The sequence below is a fragment of the Schistocerca nitens genome, chromosome 4, assembly GCF_023898315.1.
Source record: "Schistocerca nitens isolate TAMUIC-IGC-003100 chromosome 4, iqSchNite1.1, whole genome shotgun sequence".
Classification (NCBI taxonomy): Eukaryota; Metazoa; Arthropoda; class Insecta; order Orthoptera; family Acrididae; genus Schistocerca; species Schistocerca nitens.
This window is the reverse complement of record NC_064617.1, coordinates 312,314,381-312,333,196: the sequence shown is the minus strand read 5'-3', so window position 1 is coordinate 312,333,196 and position 18,816 is coordinate 312,314,381. Positions and strand designations below refer to the sequence as shown.

At 40.3% G+C, this 18,816-nt stretch overlaps 1 non-coding gene across 1 annotated transcript; it reads left to right on the top strand.

Moving 5' to 3' along the window:
• Positions 1 to 9,084: 9,084 nt before the first annotated feature.
• On the top strand, positions 9,085 to 9,157 carry Trnaa-cgc (transfer RNA alanine (anticodon CGC)). The gene has a single exon. It is a non-coding gene; the product is annotated as a tRNA-Ala (tRNA).
• Positions 9,158 to 18,816: the final 9,659 nt, after the last annotated feature.

The window sequence follows — 18,816 nt, the reverse complement described above, 5'->3', positions numbered from 1 at the left end:
CATGCTGTCAGCTATCTTCCCCAGTATTTATTCTCTAAGTTCTCCTGTTGTTCATTATTTACCACCGGAAAAATGCTAATTTCTCAGCGGTTATTCGGCCTGATTACGTCTATTATGGTTATGCTAATTTGTACCTCTGTCATGCTACCGATAATCGCTCATAACAAAGCCGCGGAAAGTGCGTAACTCAGACGCATTCATCAGTCATTCAATTAGGAATCCGCAGGAGGTGTTGCTAATCGTTCAACTCGCAGGCTAGTTTGCCTCTGTATAATTCTCTACGATACCATTTTCGCCATTGACTGGAGAAAGTATTTTTTTCATAATTGCAATTTCGGCCTTAGTGTCTTTATCAAGTGGTGCCCTGCAAACGACTGTCCTTCAGCACTTCTCAAACTTTAAAAATTTTCCGACTTATACACATGTCATCGTCGTATCTGAACCTTATAACAATGTTAACATCCTTAATGTAAACCCCAATAAATCACTGCTCTTGTACACTGTTTACATACGATGATGACATGTGTACATATCGCATGAATTTCAAAGTGTCACATGCGCTGCACCACACCACTTGATAATGGCCCTAAGGCCGAAACGGCAGTTGTCAAAATAAATACTTTTTACAGTCAGTTCCGAAAATGAAGTCTTTTGAAAAATTGGTTATGAAGTTTGCTTTAATCACTAATACACTCTACCATCATGCTAGTCGCATCAGTAATCTTCCCAATGATACATCACCCAAATCGTCTCTCTAGTTACAAAGAATCAGACTTTTTGTAAGACTGAAGGCGTCTATAAACCCGTTGCCGGTCGGTACTAGGCTTAGCGACGCGACGCTGCGCTGGCGTCGTATGTGCAAGCCCACTGCCATTTGACGATGACGTTCTCTTCCGCTTTGTGGTGTTCCGCTGACGTCCACTGTGAATCGACCTTTACCCGTAACAGAAAATTGCCATCACGGTGTAACAAGCACAGCGGAGGATCGTCATAAATTTTCCGCCGCCATCGTCGTTTCCTGTGACAAGCATCGCATCTGCTAGACAGCTTTTCTCTTCCTGCTCCGACCTGCCATAATTCCGCTGGCACAGTAAGGGACGCAACAGCGGAATTTCGAAGAAGCGAACTGCAAAATTCAACCAGTCCGCGTTGGCGCTGGCCGGCCCCCTCACACGTCACTCCGAACACGTAACGTTACACGCGCCTACCATCGAAAGACGCACGGACTGCGCCTCTGTGCAGCCCACTACGTATTCAGCGCTACCAGATACGCAAAATCCGCTCCGCCGCAATACCACAGTCTACCAAAAAATACTTAAATAGTAGGGACACTGGTAAATTCCATTTGTGACACTGGTGCAAAAATTATCCGTATGGTCTACCTCTACTTCATAAAGCGCTTATAAGGAACCCCTTGAGTGCGAGATCGCAAAAGGCCAATGATGTTTTCGGCATTCGACGCTCCACATATTGTCTACTATGCAACCACAATATTGGCTGCTAATGGCAACAGGTTGCGCGGTTAGTCGACGAGTCACTCACAACAGCTCTGCAGTTACAGTGGTGTTGAGACAAAGCAGAGCAATGGCAACAATACACAAGGCAAACATTGCATTATATCTACGACAACAGTTGCCGAAGTTCACTTTTCATCAGAAGGGAACACTAGAAATTTCGAGGAGTGGGAAATAAGTGACAGATGAAATATTAGCGTTTCTGCATGACGAGTCAGTGGAATGTGTGGTGTCGTATACTCTCGAGTGTTCAGACAATGTACATAAGGAGCTACGGGGAAAGGAAGAAAATAAACGGAAGCACTGGTGTTGGAACAAGGACTGTGAGGAAAGCCTGGAGAGACTGGAGCAGCAAGAAGGACCCGGAAAAATGGGAAGTTTTCTTAGGAGCAAGAAAGGAAGCGGCCCGAACAATAAGATGGACAAGAAGACAGGAGATGAAGCAGGAACTGGAAGAGATTGATACCAACTTCAGGAAAAACAACAGAAGACACTTTTTCGAGAAATTCAAAAAAAAGTCTGATTGGATACAAGGGTAGTGAACTGATTATAAGAGATAATTTCAGGGGAGCTGGCTGTTAGTGCGAAGGAGAACTGTCGGATTTTAGCAGAGCTCTTTCACGGCCTGCTGAACTGTGAACCACCTGAAGAAGAGCTGGAACTGGGGACTGACACAGAAGAGAGAGAGCCACGCCCTCCAACCAGGGAGGAAGTCGCACGTGCCATAAACGATCTAAAGAATAATAAGGCAACTGGAGAAGATGGTATAGCAGCAGAGATGATAAAGTGGGGAGGAAACAAAGCAATAGACAATATGACTAACATAATTCACCAGATCTGGAGAACAAAGAAGTTGCCAGAAGGATGGAAGAATGCAGTTGTAGTACCAATACATAAGAAGGGGGACAAGAGAGATGCAAACAACTACAGAGAAATGTCGCTACTAGAGGTCGGATACAAGGTACTGTCAAAACTGTTGCTCAAGATAGTAGAAGAACAGTTAGAAAGTACAGTTGGCGACTACCAAGCGGGATTCAGGAAGGGACGAGGTTGTATAGAACAGATATTTATCCTGAAGCAACTGATAGAAAATACAGCCTTAAACAACAAAAAGACAGCAATAACCTTGGTGGACTTCACAAAGGCATACGACTCCATCGACAGACAGACTCTTGTTAGGATCCTGAAGAACAGAGGACTTGATGGAACTACACAAGAACTCATAAGAGAAATTCTGACAGACACAAAAGCAAGGGTGAGATTCAGAGGAGCACTGTCAGAAGAATTTGAGATCAAGACTGGTGTTAAACAGTGAGATGGATTGTCATCATTGTTGTTCAAAAAAGCACTGGACGAAGTGATCAGGCAATGGAGAGCAATAAACGAGGAAATGGGAATACCAAAGACCCATGTGGGGCACAAAAAGGACAACAAGGCTCAAGTGGACTGCCTAGCCTTCGCAGACGACATAGCAATAGTAAGTGAGACGGAAGAAGACGCAAAGACACAACTTGACAACTTAAGTAAGGTAGCCAGAAAGGTGGGACTGAGGATAGCCTACAACAAGACAAAGACATTAAATACCCCTGCAGACTGGGAAACACTGGAAGGCACAGTGGAAATGGTGGACAAATTTAAATATCTGGGAGAATTTATAACAGGAATGAACAGGAGCAAGGAGGGAATAACAGAGAGAATAAAGAAGATGAGGTCAGCCTTCTGCATGACGAGAGAGATATACCATAAAAAGAATATATCCACAGAGGCAAAGATAAGCCACTACAAGGCAACGGTGAGGAATGCAGTATTATATGCTGCTGAGACGATGACACTAGGAAGAGATGGGGCAGAACTACTAGATAAAGAAGAGAGAAATATACCGAGAAAAATACTAGGTCCCAAAAGAGGTGGAGAGAGGTGGATGCGAATACCTAGGGAAGAACTGTACCGGAACATGAGAACAATATCATGGGAAATCAGACTCAAAAGGGCAAGATTTGCTGGACATGTAGTTAGGATGAGTACGTACAGAATGACGAAGAGAGTGTGGGAAACAACAGGGAGGACAAGGGGAAAGACAGGAACCAAGTGGGTTGTTGAACTTTGGAAGGACTGGTTGGAATTGGGAATCAAGGTCGAAGGAAAGGAAAATTGCAGGAACAAATATACACCGACCAATATGCCGGAGATCAATGACAGAGAAGAATACGAAAAAAGATTAGAGTGTCACCAGTGGAGCCAGCAGGAGAAACGGACACTGAAGATCTCGGAAGAGGAACGGGAGAGACGAAGAGAAAGAATGAAGAGGTTCTGGGAGAAGAAGAGGAGAATGCAGTCCACGGAGGGGCTACCCGTGGTCCTACAAAGGCCGTAACGCAAGAAGAAGAAGAAGAAGAAGGAGCACAATGATGATGACACGTGCTCAGAAAGTGAGACTTACATTGAAACAGGTATCGAGTCATGTAGCTAATTATCCTTGTAGGACAGGTAGCCACAAATCCCGTCTCCAGTGAAACACAGTAAACAACGATACTAAACACAATTACGTATACGGAAGATCGTCCGCTGCATGGTGAGAACATAGTTATGAACATATGTCGAATAAGTCTGCAGCGATATTGCTGTGTAGTGCATACGAAAAGCTACGGATATTCAAGGGAAGACAAGGCGCGCTTGTTACAAAAACTGGTGTTCGCGCGTTTCAAAGATGCTCGACACAATTTACATGATAGTGACATACTACGTTACGCACATCAAATTGCTCATGACGTAGATTATAGTGATTTCAAGGGAAGCAGTGAATTCCAAATAGTGCTACAGAATTGAAACATGTAAGACAACGAAATTTCAAACAAAACGTCAACTTGACGATGGCCAGCAAACTTCAGAATCGATCCGTAAATTTGTAGATGAGATATCCAAACTTATCCTATCGTCCAGTAAGTAATTTGGTTTCAACTTCGACCAATAGGCATTTGAGGAGGAAATGCGTATGAAAGGGGGCCTGGAAATTAAAGGTACCAAGAGAGTTGTATCAAGATCAACTAACATCGACATCTTAACGCAGTCATATACAATTATGCCGACTGTTACTCTGGACGGTAAATTGGCTAGAAAGTTATTTACTGTGCTGTGAGAGCTGCTCTTCCCCCTACTATTCTTTCTCGTGTGCTTGATCTTGCAAGGGCAGCAGAGAATGTTTACGTCACTGCAAACAACAGTGGGGAAAGAGCGTAAGAGAACTACAGCTATGGCATGAGCATTCCTTCTGGCCGATAACTGGTCAAAATAATTTGTTTTTGCTTGATTCCTGGTCTGCGTATAAAAATCATACTCCTTTCGACTATCGCTCCTGAAAAGTGCGTGAGATTGCAGTTCATATCACTTGGAATCAGCGGAAAAATTCAGCCTGTGGATGTTGCTTTTCTCCGTGCCTATTAAACATATTATCAACTGTCTGCAGCTACGGCTTAAAGGCTACCTAGTCAATTTCACCATAAGCTCCACAACAGACTGTTCGCGTTCGGTTGCGTGCTGTTGCATTTCATCAGTTTTCATCATCCCGTTACACCAATACGAGTCTACGTGCATTCTTTAAGAGTGAATGCCTAGCTGAAAGTACTGCACAGTTCTTACTCCCAAGGTGTTCGCCTTCGATCTTAATGGTGCGAACCTTCGTGATCACTGTGGCGCGCCATTTTTCATTCGGCATTCATAGTGCAAGTTAATGGTCTGTTTTTAATGTTCCTTGAAAGTCGAGGATGTCCATTTTTTGAAATAGAAGATTGATCTCTGCACCTTCCGGACACTCATTTTTCTGTCGCCCTCCTGATGCATGTGGTGAGTATTAGCGGCTAAAATTTTCTATGTAATAATTGTTAACACAGCACTTTCAAATGAGCCTTAGTAAAGAAAGAACTTGCGACCTCGCACTCAGGGGGTTCCCTGTCAGACATCACTTTTAGGTATCCAGGAGCTTTTTATATAAGGTTAAGTGTACTACAACGAAACTTTTGCTCCTGTATTACTAGCAAAAACTGCAATGGTAAAATGTGTTGCTTTACCTTACAATTTAATCGTGGTTATGTGTAACGTATTGACCCGAATATAAGCCGCACTGTTCCCTGAAATCTGACCACGAAAAAATAGGCTAAGGCTTATCTACACGACCCTACAAATACCGGTATATTTTCGAACCATATAAACTTCCACCTTAGTGGTCGTTCCTTACTTCGATGAGGTGTTAATAGTATCGCTACAATATAACCACTGACATTTCATTTAGATACCTTGGTCATAGTTCTGTTATTTCATTCAACAGTACAGGCGCAGCTTTTCTCTAACCAAAGCGTAAAATTTCAACAATGAGTGTTAAAGGCGATGATGTTAATTTTGAAACTAGCACGTATTCATAGAGAAGCTGGCAAAAGGTTAAGTGTGGGCGAATCTAACGTGTGGCATTGTATCGTTTTCGAAAAAAATCTACAAACTGCCGTTTCATTAAGGATATCCTACAGGAAAATGCCTAGGACACTGGACTTGAAACGAACAACAGTTACAGTTACTGTGATGTTAGTATTCCCCCCCCCCCCTCCCCCCGCTTACGTTATTATGAAGCGTGGAACTTTGCCCAACGATAATTTCCATAAGGTACTGATAATTCGTTGTCGACAAAAAGGTTAGATGACTGCCGAATTAATTGTTAACACGATAACTACTGTCTGGAATCGCTGACCTGATCTGTTACTCATTAAGAGAACAATGCTAGAGTTGAATGCCTTTAAAAATTACCTCACACCTGAAGCGAAGAATCAAGTTTCTGCATAAAAGAGAGATCCAAAAGATTCATCTGTAGTTAAGACTTCAAAACAGCAGGTAGTTGGTGTCCTAATAATTATTTCCCTTAAAAACCGTCTCTAAAAACGCTATTCTGATTGACTTTTAGAAGGAGATTTTGCACTAACTCCATCAGCCTCATGTGTTAGTCCATTCTCTCTTCACAGCGCAAGTATCACCAGATACTGTCATCAAAGGGTTCAAGAAGTGCTATGTGTCCACTGTCCTGCATGGCAGGAAGGACAACGTAATTTCTGGGCAGAGTGACAAGAATACTGACAGTGGTGACACCAGTGAAGACTGTGACAAGAAGGCTGGCTTATTGTGTAATTTACTTACATCACAATATAAGAACTGGATCGAGTGTATTGTGAACAAATGGTTCAAATGGCTCTAAGCACTATGGGACATAAATCTGAGGTCATGAGTCCCCTAGACTTAGAACTACATAAACCTAACTAACCTAAGGACATCACACACATCCATGCCCGAGGCAGGATTCGAACCTGCGACCGTAGTAGCAGCGCGGTTCCGGACTGAAGCGCCTAGAACCGCTCAGCCAAACCGGCCGGCTTATTGTGAACAGATTTTATAAATTGGTAATGTGACAAATTTTTCTTCACCGATTTCCTCTTCCCTCGTCCCTTGCACCTTATATCAGTCCAACGGAGTAAGTTAGGTATATTTTTCTAGCGACTGCGTTTGTGTTTTGCATTTTCTTTAAGTTGTCTCTTAGAAGATTCAAGTTAGTACACAATGATCTACAAGCACAAAATCACACATAAAATAACAAACATTTTCAAAAGACAAGGCATAAACGTAGCATTCAGAGCAGACAATTCAGTCGAAAAGTACATTCCAAAAATAACAAAAGACACTGATGTCTACCAGAAAGCGGGAATATACCAACTGAAATGTAACATATGCAATGGGAGATATGTAGGACTATTCAGCAGAGCATTCATCGCCCACTACAAAGAACATATCAGAGCACGGAAATATGGGACAAGCCACCCAACTTTTGCGGAACATTTCAGAGAAAATAATCACAAATCTACTAAAGAGAGAAAGACATGAAAATAGTTAGAATAAATAATGAAAGCCACCTCCTAAATCTACAACAAAATTACCAGGTATGCAAAACAACGGCTGAAAAGAAGATACTATTAAATTATCAAGTGAATATGCCTAACTACTCATTGTTTACACTGACTGGTCATATAATAGATAGTAATCCCAGTAGATGATCACAAATCACATTACTTTCCCAATTAGTGTGTGTGTGTGTGTGTGTGTGTGTGTGTGTGTGTGTGTGTGAAAATAAATAGTAAAATAAAAAAAGGTATACTTTAAGAAACGAATGACTCCTAAAGACAGAAAATGGTAGTTACAGAGCTATATTTCCAAAACAGTGACCAAAAGGAAAACTGCTAACTTTCAACCACTTTGCCACTTGAGAGAAAGCTGTTTGGGCTAAAAATAATGAATCAGACGATGATTGGTAAGTACTTTTTCGTATAAAAAATTCAATGCACTGTTTTAAATCTATAACCTATAAATGGAAACGGTAACACATATGTGCAAACGAAAAATCATGTAATGTTTCGGGACACGCACTGAAGATGCCTTTAAGGTGAAACGCGTCTGGGTGTACAAGCTAAATAAAAACACTAAATGTGGAGTAAAAAACAGCATTTTTCTTTTGAACTAATTTAATTTGTATCTCTAATTTCTTCATTCTTTTGTTTAATTTACTGTGCATTTTTAAAGTCCAATTTTATATTCTACTTTCAATTCGCTACTGATTTCTAGCAATTTCTGCCTTGGCTACAGAATGCTTGCTACGATAATTGTTCTTTCTTCTTTTAAAGATTCTCATTTTCTTTTGAAAGCTGCCAGTGAAATACTTAATATTTTTAGTAATTTCTTGCTCTACCTCTAATTTTAATTGCAAAATATGGTTCAAATGGCTCTGAGCACTATAGCACTTAACATCTGTGGTCATCAGTCCCCTATAACTTAGAACTACTTAAACCTAACTAATCTAAGGACATCACACACATCCATTACCGAGGCAGGATTCGAACCTGCGACCGTAGCGGTCGCGCGGTTCCAGACTGAAGCGCCTAGAACCGCTCGGCCACCCTGGCCGGCAATTTAAATTTCAGAATTTCGATGCATTCATTAATGTTTCGATCACTTCTTCATATATCCTGCTGGGTTTTGTCTTACTGGTTATTATGAGCAATTTTTAGTTCCAGTTATTTCTTCTTTCTGTTCTCTTTCCAAGCCTTGCTGTTCGTGGTCAACACACATCTATTCACATGCCTGTTCTTTTGGTTTACGTAACATTTATATACATTTAGCCTATATCTGCTTAAGTACTCCACAAGCCACCACACTGTGTCTGGAAGAGGCTTCCTTGAACCACTCTTAGTCGCTCACTTTCCTGTTCCACTCTCAAACTGAGAGACGGAAAAACTACTGCCTATATGCTTCCGCACGATCCCTAGTTTCTCCTGTCTTGTCTTCTCAGTCCCTACGTGAAATGAACTGTCATGCTCAAAAGAACGTGAACGACTCGAATTTCAGTCCCCTTGATCTGCATGCAGCTCATATAACGTATCTATCTTGCAGGTCCCCTAGCTTTTTTGGGTGCAGTCGTTTCACTATACAAAAGAGACTACTAGACAACACTGCTCTGTATGACAACCAACCCAGACGCAAATTACCGAGCGAGGTGGCGCAGTGGTTAGCACACTGGACTCGCATTCGGGAGGACGACGGTTCAATCCCGTCTCCCGCCATCCTGATTTAGGTTTTCCGTGATTTCCCTAAATCGTTTCAGGCAAATGCCGGGATGGTTCCTTTGAAAGGGCACGGCCCATTTCCTTCCAAATCCTTCCCTAACCCGAGCTTGCGCTCCGCCTCTAATGACCTCGTTGTCGACGGGACGTTAAACACTAACCACCACCACCACCACCAGACGCAAATTAATATCAACATACGGTAGAAAACACGTTATTAAATACGAGACAGTCTTTAACACTTGTAAACTCAAATTTATTACAATAAGTGAATTTCAAAGAGCAATTCTCAACTTTCAACATCCTCAACCAACTGCCCTAGTGGGATACAGCTTGGTCATCAGCATATATTTATACCTGTGTGTGTTAATTTCTCTGGATAGTGAATGGCTGTGGTATTGCCTCAGACATAGGTGAAGCAGGCAGCAGACTTTACTTCACTGGCAGGACACAGAAATGCAGTCAGTCTACGAAGGAGACTGCTTGACACAGTTGTTTATCTCATCTTAGAATATTGTTTTCGTGTCTGCGACCTACACGAAATAAAACCAGCTGCTTATATTAAACGTATATAAATTAGGGTGGCATGACTGGTCACAGATCGCCTGACACTGCCAGTTAAATATTGAAAAACCCGAACTGGTACACACTTGAAGATACCAGCTGTGCCACAAAAGCCTACATATTAAGTTCGGAGAACCAAAATTAAGTGAGGAGTCAAGGAATGCACCCAAACTCTCTATGCATCCCTTCCATGGGAAATTTGAAGACAACAATGAACTTACCATAGAATGCACAAGCGAATTTAATGAATCATTCTTCTCAGGCTGCACAGGGTGCCATCCTAAGAGTCATCAGGTGCATTTTCTCTGGTGTTTTGGCAGATATTTGTAATTTCGTTTTTGTAATGTGTGGTTGGAGTCAGCCTAAACAAACACTGCTTATCACATCTTTCATGCGACATCCAATGTCGACGGGAAGCGTCTGTTTGTTTCCTGTTGCAAGCGAAATTATTTTTAAAGCGGTATTTTACGTGCCCATTCGACAGAACGGTCCCAAATTAGTCTAGTACGACATTTACGTCAGCGATATGTACTAACAGAGACAATAACCAGTGCTCTAGTAACGACTGAAGAGCACTGTTGCGTGGCGGTAGCAGTCAGTGAGAGCAAGGCCGGTGCTGTTCGTTACGAGTTCCATTGATCAATTGCACGGAAAAACCGTTATGATGTGGAATGTGTCAAATGCACAGGAAACAAGGTTTTTTTTACATTATAGTGTTATACCTAAATATTTCTACTATCTATCCCATTCCCTTATACGGCACAAAATGCATATATTATATCTCCCGATTTATTTACTCATATTCAAGAATTCATCTATGGTATAGAAGGAGTTGTCAAGGACGTATGATTTCAATTTGTTTATGATCCTATTACTGCTGTCTGTCACACATTTTGTTTCATCTGGTAATTTATCAAAAAGTTTTATAGCAGCATATTTCACCCATTTCTGTGCAAAAGATAGGTTAAGTAAAGGATAGTGTAGGTCTTTCTTTTTTCTGGTACTGTAATCATGAATGTCGCTGTTGATTTTAAACTGGTCCATGATGTTGAGAAAAAATTTCACTACTAAGTAAATGTACTGTGAAGCAGTTGTAAGAATTCCTAACCTTTTAAACAGATGTCTACAAGATGTGCGACTATGAACCCCACATATTATTCTAACTACTCTCTTTTGAACAGTGAATACATTTTGCCTAAGTGTTGAGTTGCCCCAGAATATTATTCCGTATGACATCATAGAGTGGAAGTATGCAAAGTATGTTAGCTTACTAATTTATACATCCTCAAATTGGCAATTATTCTGATTGCAAAAGTTGTTGACCTAGTCGCTTTAGGAGATCCAAAATATGAATTTTCCAATTAAGATTCTCATCTGTATGTACACGAAAAACTTAGTATACTCTAACCCTGGCTACTGACTTCTTTTGATGTGTTATGTTTATTGAGGGAATTATACTTTTTGCAGCAGAAAATTAGATGTACTGTGATTTTTCAAAGTTCAGAGCAAGCCCATTCGCAGAAAACCAATTAATAACTTTTTCAAAACATTATTTGTATCATTTTCCATCCGACTTTCTTTTACTGGATTAATAATTATGCTTGTATCATTAGCAAACAGTGTCAGTTCAGCATCTTGTTTCATGTAAGAAGGAAGGTTATTCATATATATAAAGAACAAGAAGGGACCCATGGTCGAACGTTGTTAATTTCACCCCAGTTGTAGTACTGGTTCTTCTTCGTGTTTTACTGTCCCTTTTAGTACATGTCGAGAAAACTAATAGACTAATTTGAGACCACTCTATCAATGAGCACATGAACTGCTTCTTTAAAGAGAACTTCATTTGCTACACAAAACAAAAAGGCACTTTCTGTCGACACTGGATGTCGCATTGAAGGCGTGCCGAGGAGTATTTGTTTGGGCTGACTCCAGCTAAACATCGCCAAAACGAAATTGCAAATGTTTGTCGAAACACCGTAGCAAATGCGCCCCTCAACTCTTAGGAGGGACACCCTGCATAGGTGAATGGAATGAGAAGCACTAACACATGGTACAATGAGGTAAACCCTCTGCCATTGACTTTGCAGTGGTTTTCTAAGTGTAGATGTAAACATAGATAAGAAGTTTCTGGTGTCGTTCGGTAGAGATTGGTCAGTGGTATAAGTGTTTAAAAATACTGGGGCAAGTATGCTGCCCTGAGGTAGATCATTTTGGTAAACTGGAGAGTAAAGCTTGTCAATGATATTCAGACAATATCTGACAACTTCTTTAAAAAATTTACTGCTGCATAGTAAGTACAAAGCAAAGCACAAAATCATTGAAAGGTAGATTTTTATTGAACTGCATTTGTCAACTATAAGAGCAATACAAAAAACATTCAGTAACTGCAATAGGATAAACTTTTCACAGGATCCGCCCCAAAACAAAAAGAAATAATTGTATTTCAAGGCTAAGAGTGGCCAAAAATTTATGTCCAAACACTTGTTAACGACATCAACAATATGTAAACAAAATTGCAAACTGCTGAATTCAGTTGTGAGACGTTTCTTCCCAAAGAAATCTTAAGGAATGCAGTCATAAGGTGACAAGAATCAGTACTAGTGGCACTGATAAAGGGTGGAAACAACCAGCATCCCACGAGGACTCAGTGCATAACAGAGTCCTTGTCAGTCTCTCTACAAAATTTTCGTTTGCATTAGCTCCACTATTAGTGATGCTTCACTGCATTGCCCTATAGCAAAAAAAAAAAAAAGAATAAATAAATAAATAAAATAAAACAAAATAAATAAATAAAGTTTCTGCTCTGCATTGCTCACCCTCATTTGCAATAGAATTCTAGCATTTATTTTGAGTTCAAACGTATTCCCTTATTTGGAACAAAATATAATTTTTTCCCTGACAGTTTTAGTTTGAAGCAGGTTTGGGGAATGCGGTTGACATTAAACCCACATTTTCCTAAATCCGACAGCAAACCCAAGATTTTGCAAAGCCCTCCCGATTCCGTTGGTCATAATGGATGAGGTTAAGACTCAACTAGACAGACTAGAACAACAACAACGTTTGTTTCGTGCTTCCCAGTCAGTGGGCTTCCTCATTGGTGGCCGTCAGGAAGTCTGGGCTCCCTCCGGTTATGTGGAAACCTTAAGCAACCATTAATGCTCCAGCAGACATTCTGATGCATTACCTCGTCTAGATGAGCCCTTTCCTAAACTTTCAAGAGACAACTAGCTTCAAGGATTGATCTAGCACAAGCATATTTTCAATTGCCTCACGGATGACACTAGTTTTGAACACAATGTTCGGACTGTTTCAATTTAATAGGTTGCTTTTTGACGCAGACGGCGCCCCCTGCATAAAGACGTTTCTTGGACAGACTAATTTAAACATTCCGTATCCTTTGAATCATCTCGACGACTTTGTGGTCACTGGTCATATAACGGACGAAAATTTGCACAAAATATGTAATTTTTCCAGTTGTGCCTTCTTTCAACCAGCGGTCGCATATTAAATTATATCCTCAGAGAAAAGGGTTTTCTATCCATTACAGAGCATGTACAGGCTATCGATCCGGTTCAAAAAAGCTGCACACGAAAATGTGACTTTTCAAGTGGACATATCTCGGGTTCTATTGATCACACAGGAAAGGGGTTTCGGATAGCCCTTGGCCAAGCGACCATTTGTACAACTATCGGAAGAACAGGCTCACTTTTATTTTTTTTTTATTTATTACACTGTAACTATCCTACAGTACTAGCTCGAAATTTAAACATTACATACTTCCTCCAGTCTGAGTAAATTGAGCAAAGCGGTTGGTTCTTCTGCATTACATGTGTTCTAGTGTGGACCTGAGGACAATATTATGGAGATGGAAGAGGATGTAGATGAAGATGAAATAGGAGATACGATACTGCGTGAAGAGTTTGACAGAGCACTGAAAGACCTGAGTCGAAACAAGGCCCCAGGAGTGGACAACATTCCATTAGAACTACTGACGACCTTGGGAAAGCCAGTCCTGACAAAACTCTACCATCTGCTGAGCAAGATGTATGAGACAGGCGGAATACCCTCAGACTTCAAGAAGAATATAATAATTCCAATTCCAAAGAAAGCAGGTGTTAACAGATGTGAAAATTACCGAATTATCAGTTTAATAAGTCACAGTTGCAAAATACTAACGTGAATTCTTTACAGACGAATGGAAAAACTGGTAGAAGCCGACCTCGGGGAAGATCAGTTTGGATTCCGTAAAAATATTGGAACACGTGAGGCAATACTGACTCTACGACTTATCTCAAGGAAAGGCAAACCTACATTTCTAGCATTTGTAGACTTAGAGAAAGCTTTTGACAATGTTGACTGGAATACTCTCTTTCAAATTCTGAAGGTGGCAGGGGTAAAAACAGGGAGCGAAAGGCTATTTACAATTTGTACGGAAACCAGATGGCAATTATAAGAGTCGAGGGGCATGAAAGAGAAGCAGTGGTTGGGAAGGGAGTGAGACAGGGTTGTATCCTATCCCCGATGTTATTTAATATGTATATTGAGTAAGCAGTAAAGGAAACAAACGAAAAATTCGGAGTAGGTAATAAAATAAATGGAGAAGAAATAAAAACTTTGAGGTTCGCCGATGACATTGTCATTCTGTCAGAGACAACAAAGGACTTGGAAGAGCAGTTGAACGGAATGGACAATGTCTTGAAGGGAGGATATAAGATGAACATCAACAAAAGCAAAACGAAGATAATGGAATGTAGTCGAATTAAATCGGGTGATGCTGAGGAATTAGATTAGGAAATGAGACACTTAAAGTAGTAAAGGAGTTTGCTATTTGGGCAGAAAAATAACATGATGGTCAAAGTAGAGAGGATATAAAATGTAGACTGGCAATGGCAAGGAAAGTGTTTCTGAAGAAGAGAAATTTGTTAACATCGAGTATAAATTAAGCGTCAGGTAGTTGTTTCTGAAATTATTTGTATGGAGTGTAGCCATATATGGAAGTGAAACATGGACGATAAATAGTTTAGACAAGAAGACAATAGAAGCTTTCGAAATGTGGTGCTGCAGAAGAATGCTGAAGATTAGATGGGTAGATTCCATAACTAACGAGGAGGTATTGAATAGAATTGAGGAGGAGTTTGTGGCACAACTTGACATAAAGAAGGGATCAGTTGGTAGGACATGTTCTGAGGCATCAAGGGATCTCAAATTTAGCATTGGAGGCCAGCGTGGAGGGTAAAATTCGTAGAGGGAGACCAAGAGATGAATACACTAAGCAGATTCAGAAGGATGTAGGTTGCAGTAAGTACTGGGAGATGAAGAAGCTTGCACAGGATAGAGTAGCATGGAGAGCTGCATCAAACCAGTCTCAGGATTGAAGACCACAGCATCATCAACAACAACAACAGGGTGGACTTGAGGCAGCTTGTAGAAGCACGGTTTGTTCGTGGGCGGTTCCTAAGAAAAGCACGAAAAACCATGATTCTTGGGTATGAAAAGTACCAGCTGTAGGGATGGCCACTTCTGTAATTTGTGTTCATGACAGATCTTCGAAATTTTTACGACATATTCTTAAGATGATATTCTCGGCGAACTTCAAAACTTTTTTTTGTAATTGTTATTCGCTACCGAGATCCAGAAGTTCCAATTTACCATACCTACAAAGGAAACGGCAAAAATGGGTCTTGTAGCTGCAGTTGCCTAAATAATTAACCGTAGCAAATGGCTCAACTGTACATTCTTTAGGCATTCTTCTAGAATCGCCATTTTGCCTTTTTCGAAAATCTATATCCGTTATTAAGTTATAGTCTACTAGAAAAACCACTAATTTTGGATACCAAAATTACCTCTTGTGGGAAGGTAACTTCTATAATTTCTGTTCATGGCAAAGCGTCGAAATTTTTACCATCCGTTCGTAAGACGGTGTCCCCAGAGAACCTTATCAGATCCTTCAAGTATACAGCACTTATGCACGTCAGATATGTGCGTAGTGTCTGCTCTGAGGCATAAATACAGTTCTGTGAACACACAACAACGGTTTCAAGGCCCTGCAAGGATTCTGAGGTCACCAAACTACGTTTTAGACGCCATTTTTTTGCCAACAGAATTTTATGACGCGCTGCTGTTTCTGTAGAATGACCACTTCATACCTACACAAATATGGCCTAAGTGATACTGCAGTAACAAAAATGGGCTACAAAGTTTCTTAACATGCCCGAAAAGAACTTAAAATGAATGCCAAAAATAATGTAAAACTGGAAAGACTGAAATTTCATTAAATTTTTTTGTGATAACTCTTTTAAGATAACTACAAACCATACGCCAGGCTTTTTGTAAAATTTGGAAATTCGTCGTAAGTTCCTGTGGGACCAAATTGTTGAGATCATCGGTCCCTAGGCTTACACATTACCTAATCTAACTTCAACTGACTTACGCTGAGGACAACATACACACTCATGCCGTAGGGAGGACTCGAACCTACGACGGAGGGAGCCGCGCGAAGCGTGGCAAGGCATCCTATACCTCGCGGCAACCCTGCGAGGCCCAGGCTTTTTCGATGAACGAAAATCGATGAGCAAAGTATCCAGAAAAAATACAAAACAAACAATTTTGCGTTGAGCTTATACTATGTGTACTTATTTGTTGTTTATATGTGTCAAAATGTATAAATGTTTCAAAGTATATAAATAAACTGACAAAACTTTGCTAACCTGTAGACCTCATTTTATATAAGCAACACACCCTGCTGTAGAGGGTAAAATAAGGAAACCAGCGGAAAAATGCGAACATGTTACTCTTTAAAAGACTGACAGAAATCTGGGGAACGAGCGGACTCAATCCTCATTCCATCTTCCTCGTAAAAAAATTTTGGTATGCGAACATATTTGTTCTTTTTTACACTGAAAGAGAGTAGTAAACAGACAGAGGAGACAGTGCCAGTAGGAGAGAAAGAACGGAGGCAGTGACGGTGGGAGAGAGAAAGTGGCACTGAACGGGAAAGAGAGACAGAGGAAGACAATGGCAGTGGGAGCGAAAGAGAAAGAATACACTGATGGTCACTGAGAGATAATGGCACTGTAAGAGAAAAAGCGGTCGATGGTGGCAAAAGAAAGAGTAGATTGTGGCAATGAAAATACAGATGAGTGGAGACCATACATAGGCTTGGGGGAGGGGGGGGGGGGGGGGGAGGATCCTGGGCCCTCCCAGATCGGCGAACTTTAACACATAATTACAGGGGAGGACACACTTTTTGCACCGAAAAAATAATAAGTTGGACCCACTGAGCTGAGGTATAGTGGAGTCAATGGCAGAGGAAAAGAAAGCCAAAAAGGAGACAATGTAAGTGAGAGAGGAGACAGTGGCAGTAGTAGTACTAGTAGTAGTAGTAGTAGTAGTAGCTTTATTCATCCGTAGATCCCTGTTTACAAGGATATAGGGCATGTCAAAGTATTTACAAATTTAGATCAATTTAAAATAAGCTTAATTCGTGTACACATATAATTACAGACTTCTAGTTAGAGACAATCATTGGATTTACTCCTGGTATACAATACTTTTTTCACAAGTAACTTATTAAATAATGTAATGCCACAGTGTTCACTCATATCTCACTATTAGTCACTGCACACCCAATACACACATTGTTTCATAACATTTCACTCACTACACACACACACACACACAAACACTGGCGATCTCTGGCCGCCGGCCGAAGTGGCCGTGCGGTTAAAGGCGCTGCAGTCTGGAACCGCAAGACCGCTACGGTCGCAGGTTCGAATCCTGCCTCGGGCATGGATGTTTGTGATGTCCTTAGGTTAGTTAGGTTTAACTAGTTCTAAGTTCTAGGGGACTAATAACCTCAGCAGTTGAGTCCCATAGTGCTCAGAGCCATTTGAACCATTTTTTGATCTCTGGCCCATTTTCTGTACTGCAACTTCTCATTTGCTATCCTGAAAAACTGAGTCAGCATCCCTCCATAATGAGTGAGATGTTGAGCTCAAAAAGAGGAAGAGGTGTTATTATCGTGCCATGCATAGCTTGGGAGTAATTATTTCTAGAAAGGAAAAAAAAAAGAAGGAAAAAAACATAAAGTGAAGGTGTTATGTGGAATGGTGGATATTTTATAATCATTATTATTATTATTTATTTGTGTAACATTTTTCATCAAACCCCTACTCTGTTGTAACTAAGTAATCCTTCAATGTATAAAATGTATTGCATAACAGGTACTTTTTAGCTGCCTTTTTAAATAAGTGTATTCTTGCAATTTCTTTAATCTCTTTTGGTAATTTATTGTACAGTTTTATTCCTTGGTAGAAAATGCTGTTTTGAGTTTTAAGCTTATTTTATGTTGGTAAATGTAAATTGAGTCCATCTCTTGTTTCATAGTCATTGACAGAGCTGTTTGTGCAGTAATTACCAATGTCATTTTTTATGTGTACAGATGACTGATAAATGTATTCACATGGAGCAGTTAAAATCCCCAGTGTTCTGAACAGATCTTTACAATGAGCTCGACTAGAATTTTGGTTATTATTCTTATGGCTCATTTCTGGAGTTTGAAAATTGTGTTCATATTTTGTGCATTTGTGCCAGAAAAAAGAATGCCGTAGCTAAGAATTGAGTGTACATATGAATAATATGTAACTAAAAGACACTGCATGTTACACACTGATGATAGGATTCTAAGGGCATAACATGCTGATGTCATTATGTTTGCAAGTACCTTCGTGCGTTCATACCACTTCAACTGAGAATCAATATTCATTCCTAGAAATTTTGTATTTGTTACACAGTCTATGGAGGTGACATCTACATTTAGTTTAACATTGTCTTTTTTCCTCTTCAAACTGAAATTCATGGCATTAGTCTTCTTTATGTTCAATGTCACTTTATTACTTATTGACCAATCAGTTTCATTTGCTTTCTCGGCAAGGAGTTCTCTTGTTTTTTCAGTGACTATAATATTGCTGTCATCAGCGAAGAGGATTTTTTCACCATGAATAACACTACTGGGAAAGTCATTGGTGCATATCAGGAACAGTATTGGTCCTAATATTATAGCTTGCAGAATCCCTATATTAATGTATTATGATTCT